Consider the following 7,735-nt stretch of genomic DNA (forward strand, 5'->3'; position numbering starts at 1 on the left):
GTCCCAACTGGTGTCAACACAGGAAATCAGTTTTAGCTCTCTCTGTGAAGTAAAAAAAAATTAACAGAAGTTTTTATGATTTGACCAATTTATAAACATCCCATATGACATGCTGTCACCATGGCCCAGACTTTACGAGTAAAGTCTGTAATTATTGACATGTGAGAAAATGGATCCAGATGAAGAACTCTGTCAGTAATCTGCTCTAAATGTTTAGCTTAATCCCCTCCAGCCGTAAAATATGATTGAAGTGGCCACTCACATTAGTCTCATTCATTGGCTGTACCAATTGGTATTTTAGCTTTAAGAAAGGGAAAGATAAGCAGAAGTTCAGAGCATTAAGTTTTCTAATTTGGAGTCTCCACAGTTGTTTCCATATCACTTCTGTAGCATCTGTAGCCTTTTCCCAACAATCATAAAAATATATAAAAAATATAATCACCTTAAAATCATGTGTAGATGTGTATGAAATTAAAGTATTACATCTTATTTCCTTAGCGCACATCTTTAAGGGAAACATTTCTCTTGGAAGGGAGCTCTGCCCCCCTTTGTTTTTGTCTCTTCACATCATCACATCATCTTGTGTTGAGCATGGAAATTACAATTTATTGGCATTTGAATGTAGAGCTCCAGCTCAGTAAAACAGAGGCCAGACAATCTGGGGGGGGGGGGGGAATTTATAAATTTATAAAAAGTGGAAACATGATAACACTGTCGTATCATGTCTGTATTATTCAGTGTTTGCTCATTATTCTGGGTATGCACAGCATGTTAAGTGTGTATGAGAAGAAAAAAAAAACCTAAAGCATAATGCAAAGCACATCCCACATAAAGATAAGACAAAACCGTATTACACATGCAACAGTTACTTTTCATGTTTGAATTTAAATTATGTGTGTGCTTGTCCTTAAATGCCCACAGCTTGCCACACACCCCTCACTGTGAACTGCCAATGAGCATTGAAAATTACATTTTGTTCCATGCCCCCTCCAAGTATGAGCAATGGATCATCCTCAGGTTCTCTCGCTACTGTAGTTTTTGCAGAATAATCAAATTCTCTCTTATACTAAAAAATGACCCATCAGCGCTGCTTCCCTACTGTCAATCACCCAAACTGTTTTTCACAGGGGATTTGCAGTTGAATGGGACAGATTTGAGACAGTAAATAGGTAAGTAAGTATCAATGAGGGAAGGTTCTCTGGTCAATTATGCTGGTTGAGGCAATAAAAAATGTGGCAAGCACAGACGTGAATCATTATCTCTACGAATGCCACACCAAACCAAAAAGTATTCAACACAAATAATAATAAACATGCATATGGTTAGTCTGCATGACAAACATTTCAAGCAATGATGGAACTGTGACTAAATGAATACGGAAAATCAATTATAAAGTTAATATAACTGCAATACAAACTGCAACATGTTACTGGTCGTCTAGTTAGTTACTAACGTGATAGTCTCGCATTGCTAGACCTTACTCCACAGCGTGATAAGTCTAGCTACATCACAGATACATTCCAGTATAGGAGAAAAAAAACACTTTGGGTTGCTTGCATTTCTTTAAACCAATCACAATCGCCTAGGTTCTGTATACATTGACGTTGGGTCAGCAAAATGGTCTCGGGAAGGAACTGATTTCGGTGGAAAATTTGCATCCCTCAAAAGAAAACGCCACATACAATATTAAATAAAGTTAACAGTCCACACAGTACAGTAACGAGAGCTATTAAAATTAGCTGGATACATGGTTAAATGTAATTTTTACCAGTGTATTGCCGTGTGTACTTCGTCCACAGTAATCCTCTCCAGTCGCTCCCAAAACATCTCAGGTAGAGAGTAAATGCAGTAAACATATTCCTTGTAAATCTTTACAATCATTCCCCGAAAGAACCAAGCAGGCCTGCCTTGTTGCAAAATCTAAATTTTCTTCAAAACTTGCCATGTTCAGTGTGTAGCTTGCTAGCTCGAAGGCTATTGTTGTTTCCGGTAGCAAAGTAGGTTTAAAAATGGCAACAGCGGACAGCCTTCTGGTTAGCCTTCTGTTGATCCAGACTAGGAACGTGATGATCTTACACAATTGCGAATGTTGTTGCCATGAATGAATGAAATGAAGTAAATGAGGTCAGTTACACAATTATTCCCAGACCAGCACAGCCTGTGAGAAATGTTTGTGTGCCTAAAACTCTATTTGCACACAATATTGGCATCTGATGCTTGATCTCCTCTCAGACAAAATGATGCAGCCAGGACACCCTGACCAGTCAGAAAAATGTGCGAGCAACAGCCCATCTCCCAACACATTATTCTGGCAACCATGAAATGTTTGGTCTGACATCAATCTTTCTTCTTCCTTAATGCAGAAATAGAGGTCGTGGCTTGTGACGTAATATGCAGCCTGTCTGCGCTTCTAAGATGGAAGTCTAGCCCGATTTCAAGGTAGACTGCCCGGCTAAATTTAGGAGCTGTAATTCATTCATCACCCAGTTAGTGAATGCGCCAGAGATGCCCATTCTTCTTCCTAGGTGTTTAATCTGTCCTTCAGGGTCTCTGCCCATGACTTTGAAACAGTCTGCTGAACAAGGTTTCCTCAACAAATCTACGCGCCACCGTGTGTGTGCCTGCATTGTATCCAACACAGTTCTGGCGTCACAATTGATCAGTCCTGATAAAAAGCTTGCAACAAGCAGGAATAATAGACAGTGTTCATTTTCTTTTATAACTAAGTATTACAGATGTTTTCCCTTTTTAATTTGCAGGATTTGCAACCAGCCAGCACTTTTTCAGTGTGTGCATTTATTATGATGCCAATTTGTGTTGACCAAACACTGCATTCAGGGTCAATGCTGGGTATCGATCTGAGACGTGGTGGGAGATTGATCGTAAATCAACAACGGCATTGAGAAAAAAGGCAAGGCTAAAGCTTCTTACATTGACCCTTCACTTAGTTAATCCCTGTCATACGGGAAACATGTGAGTGAGCTGCATTAAATTACAAAAGTATGTCATTGATGAAACAAACTGAAAAGGAAACTCAGTCAGTGAGGGGTGAATACGACAAATGATGCAGGTGGAGACCGTCCAGGCAGGAATCCTTACAGGTAGACTATTTGTCATAAATTCTATTTCTCCAGCCATCAACCTTTGGACAACAAAAAAATTATATTGTCTAAGTTTTCTCTCAGCTTAGGGAATATTAAACAGACACTCGATAGTTTTGCCTTTGAACAAATTGACACATGAATGCAGAGAAAAAGCCAAGGTTCAAGGACATTTGGTGATGAATTAAACCTTCACCTTGTCCACATGTTCAATTCAACCTGACTCTTCCAAGCTCAAAGCGCTTTCATTCAGCAGTGTGTCCAAGACATTTGGTCTGGAAAATGCAACCTATTATTTCTGCCTCAGACTATTTGGAGTTCATGTTCTGTACAGTTCTACATTCAAGGCCAAGGTCATGTGGGGAGCAGTATATGGAATATGTGTAATTTATTTACAAAGGTGGCTATTTAGCCTTTCTCAAAATGGAACTGTGAATAACTTGTAGTATGATAATTGATGTTTAAATCACTTTTATGTTCCAGCTGGTAAAGGTTGGGCAAATTTTAATAATCTTTTGTACTGATAGTGCTGCATGCTGCAGAGCTCAATAAAGTCTTATCTCAACCTATTCTAATAATAATACCTTTATTTATATAGCATGCACTTTCAAAAACAAACTTGCAAAGTGCTTTACAATAAAAGATAGAGGTAGATATGATCCAGAACTTAGAATATAACAATATACAATAATATAAATAAATACAAATACCATCAGTTAAGAAAAAGCCAAAAGATATACAGTAAGTGAGTCTCTGGAAGAGATTTAAAGAAAGATACTGAGATCACATATGTAGGAAGGAGCCAAACCATCGACGGCTTTAAAAACAAGCAGTAGAATCTATATCTAAAATAATGCATCATAATTGCTTTTGTCTACCTCTGTTTAAAATCAAGGATCCGTTTAAAAACTACTACGAATTTAAATCTGCCACTGTTATGTAAACTCCTAGGATGGCAAACTTGGGGTAGCAACAGTAACTAAGGGGGAGAAGTCCCTAAAGGTTACTAGGAATATATTTAAATACAAAAAGTCACCAAATTGAGTGAGAAAGTCGCAGCTAGCAACGCTGGGTGAGTTGTGCCACATGTAATGTTCCCATGCTTGTCCATTCTCCAAAGCATTAATAATTTAACAAAACCATGGTCACAAAAATGTATTCATGAAGGTCTGCTGGATAGTATTTTAAACCATACAGTCATGTGGGTGTCACATTTGTTTTCCTCAATTCTTCATCATAAAAGACTTTAACATGAAGTTCGACAGAGTGCAGTTCCATCAATTTTTCCTATTGAGCACCAGTACGCTGTCATTCCCTATTTCCAAGACGTAGTTTGGAAGCAGTTTATATATATACAACCAGGAGTTCATTTGCCATTTATAAATGCAAGGATTCATGATTAAAATTCATGATGACATCTACAATCACAAGCCCTTAATTACACTGAAAATGAAAGCAATATGGTTAGCTCTGTTAGTGTAGCAGCAATCAATTATTGGGTTCTCCCTGAATAGCATTAATTGATGTGAAATTAGCATCCACGCCTTTAGCTCTGAGCCCATTATCCGGCGATTACGTTGCAGAAATAAAAAATGAGAGACAATTCATTTGAGCGATTTCACACTCCAAAAAACACACTCACAGATTGGGAAGAAAAAAATGATTAAGGGTGCTGCTGAGTAATGATAAACTTCTCAAGTATCCTGTTAATTAGACGGTTTGAGAAGTTAGTCAGCGGGTGAAGCTTGTGTGTTAAGATATGGAGAGAGAAAAAAATTCTAATCAAGCAGGATTACACCAGATAAATGAATAGAATCAAATAATTAAAAAAAAACATTTGTGACTACTTTTGGAGCCAAATCAAAACAGCAAGTGAAACTGGACTCTGACAAATATTAAAGAAATCCATAAAGCTTTTTAATACACTCACTTCACACAAGTTACAATCACCTCTTGGCAAGGAGAGCACCGGTGGCACTTCTCTTTGCTCCAGCTACTGGGCAGGATTGGGCTAGTAGAAGGGTCAGTGGCAGTGATGGAGGAGACGGGCAGCGGCGTCCCCTGAGGGACGCATTACTCAGTGCTTTAATTGTCGCAATGATAATCTTCTGTGGCAGGAACTGCAGGGAGGCAGTTAGGGCCTATTTGCAGCTCAGTCAAAAGCGCACACGCTCAAATTAATGATCTTCTGGAAGGAGACGAGGTGGTGGAGGAGGACGTGAAGGGGCGGAGAGATCATACTGTAACCACCCTCTCGTCCTTGATGGAGACCACGTTAATGAGTTTCATGGCTTGGATGGAATCTATTGACTTCATTTTATTATGAATCAATTCATAACAGATGGGTCTGTCATTTAGTTTAAAAGATTGTTTGTCATTTTCTTCATTCTGTCTCACTTTAAACCAATAATTTATATATGTGTGTTTTTCATTTCTTGGCAGAACCACACACAAAAACGTGCAAATTAGTATCTCTTAAATCAAATAAAAATCAAATCTGGTTTGCTTTACCCACAAGTATAATTATGTTGGCAAAAATTGTAATTAAGATATTTGCTGAGAGCAGCAATGATTAAATTATCTTTGTAACAATTCTACAGTTTTTCGTTCAGTTTGATACTCCTTACCAACACATGACTTAAGACTGGTATTGTCCTTATGAAGCCATAATCTGTCAATAGGAATTTACAGGTGTCCACTTTTGGGAAATAGTCTCCTTTTTCTTTCCAAGCAATTCCTTTAATAGAGCCATCCATGAAATGTATTACTGTTACTAATCACTGCCACTCTGCTTATCAAAACTACACTAAGCAAGTTTGTAGGATGAGAGTCCTAAATGGCCTTAGGATTTAAAAATGCAAGCTGCATTACTAGAGCTGAAAAGTATTATGTCCTAGTACTGCAGCCTCTCTGATATTTCAACTGATAAAACATAACTTTATATTGTTTCCTAATCAAGCCGGTTTACAGCAGGATAAAAGGCCTGAACAGCATAGAAATTCAACGTGAACTTAAACCTTTAACTGTGTGAATGAATTGCCAAATGTACTATTTAACAACTCTACATTACACCACAAATTACATGGTGAAGTCAAAGAGATCTGAATGTTTGCTTTCAACATTGCCAGTCTGATGCTTTCCCTGTGACATCTTTTTATAGCAGCACCCAGCCATGAACTGTTAGAGAAACTGCTCTTTATGAATGTTTTTATTCATTACATCTTCAGACGCTGTGGAACACTGAAGGCTGAGCTCTGTTGCTTTGCAATTATTCTCATACCAACATGTCTTAACACCAAACAGTATACACACAATGTCTGCATTGGCTGGCTCAAACAGTGAAGTATATGAGCTTTCACCATGATAATAATCTAAAAGCCTCTAAAGCGATTCACTGTGTAAGCAACGGACGGTTTCTAAATTAAAGTATAGTAGCCATCAGCCATGCTAGACCACTGGTTAAGACAAAGCACTCAGCTTTACATATTGCTTTGACTCCTCACACCAGCACATTGGATTTAAAATGAAGTAATAACTGCAGGTTAAAGTGCTGACTTTACAGCTTTACAGTAATGTGTTGAGGGTGTTCACATCTATATTGGGTGAACAGTGAGCAGGACTCTTAGCCCTTTTATTACAAGGATCAATCAAAAGGCCAAATAGCTAAATGTTTGTGGCTAGCCAAGTGTGTGTTTTACTTCCTGAACAGTAGCTTGACGTCTTGTTTACCCCCTGTATTGCCAGACAATGACGCCGATATTAGACGGTTCTGCAAAATACATCCAATGCTAACATTATCCTGTAAAACATTATTGCTTTCTACAGCATCTCTGCATGGCAACTACACTATACATGGTATGGTTCGGGCCAGAGAAAGATTGTGGTTCAAGTTAATAAAAAAGTAATTGAAGGTCTGTGGCAGGACACAAACTTAAGTCTCCTCAGGGAAAACGCCCATCCATCTTTACATTCTGTTTTGCTACACACTATATATACATGCATAGTATGTACTGTATATGCATTGGCACAGAACGTTGGGATGCAGAATTGTCCAATACAAAAGTAATGGGATACTTTGTTCACGTGGAAAATTCTGGCCAAAGGACATAAGTGGAAAATTACCTTATTGTATACACTGGCACATTTATTGACAGTGATGTTGATCCATTTGCATTGTCCCTGTTAATAAGTAAGTAAATAGATAAATAGACAGATTCAAAAGAAGCAGGTCATCTGTTGCCCTAATGGGTCTTTAACTTTAGGAGATGCTTCATAATTTATACACTCAGCTTCGTTTGAGCAGTTGAGCAGAACAGCTTCTAGCTTTGAATTAGTATTTACTTAACTGTATGATACACAATGATGCACAAGCTGGTAAGGTTGAGTCGGTCCCAAGTTGTTTGAGTTATGTGTGAGGGTGTTTTCTAACTTTAATGTACATGTGTAGTTTCTTGTATGCTGGTTGTGTGGTTATCTGATGATGAGTGTTTTTTGTTCTCAGGTCTCAATGTCTCAATCCAAAATGAGTGAATGACTTTTGCATCCATTAGGAATTTACTCAAGTTCCTGAAGTTTAGTAATGTGTCCAAATACTGTTGGTTCACTAAAATTAGGAGGTAGTGTATAAGAAAGGC

Source organism: Perca flavescens, chromosome 5, assembly GCF_004354835.1.
Source record: "Perca flavescens isolate YP-PL-M2 chromosome 5, PFLA_1.0, whole genome shotgun sequence".
NCBI classification, from domain to species: Eukaryota; Metazoa; Chordata; class Actinopteri; order Perciformes; family Percidae; genus Perca; species Perca flavescens.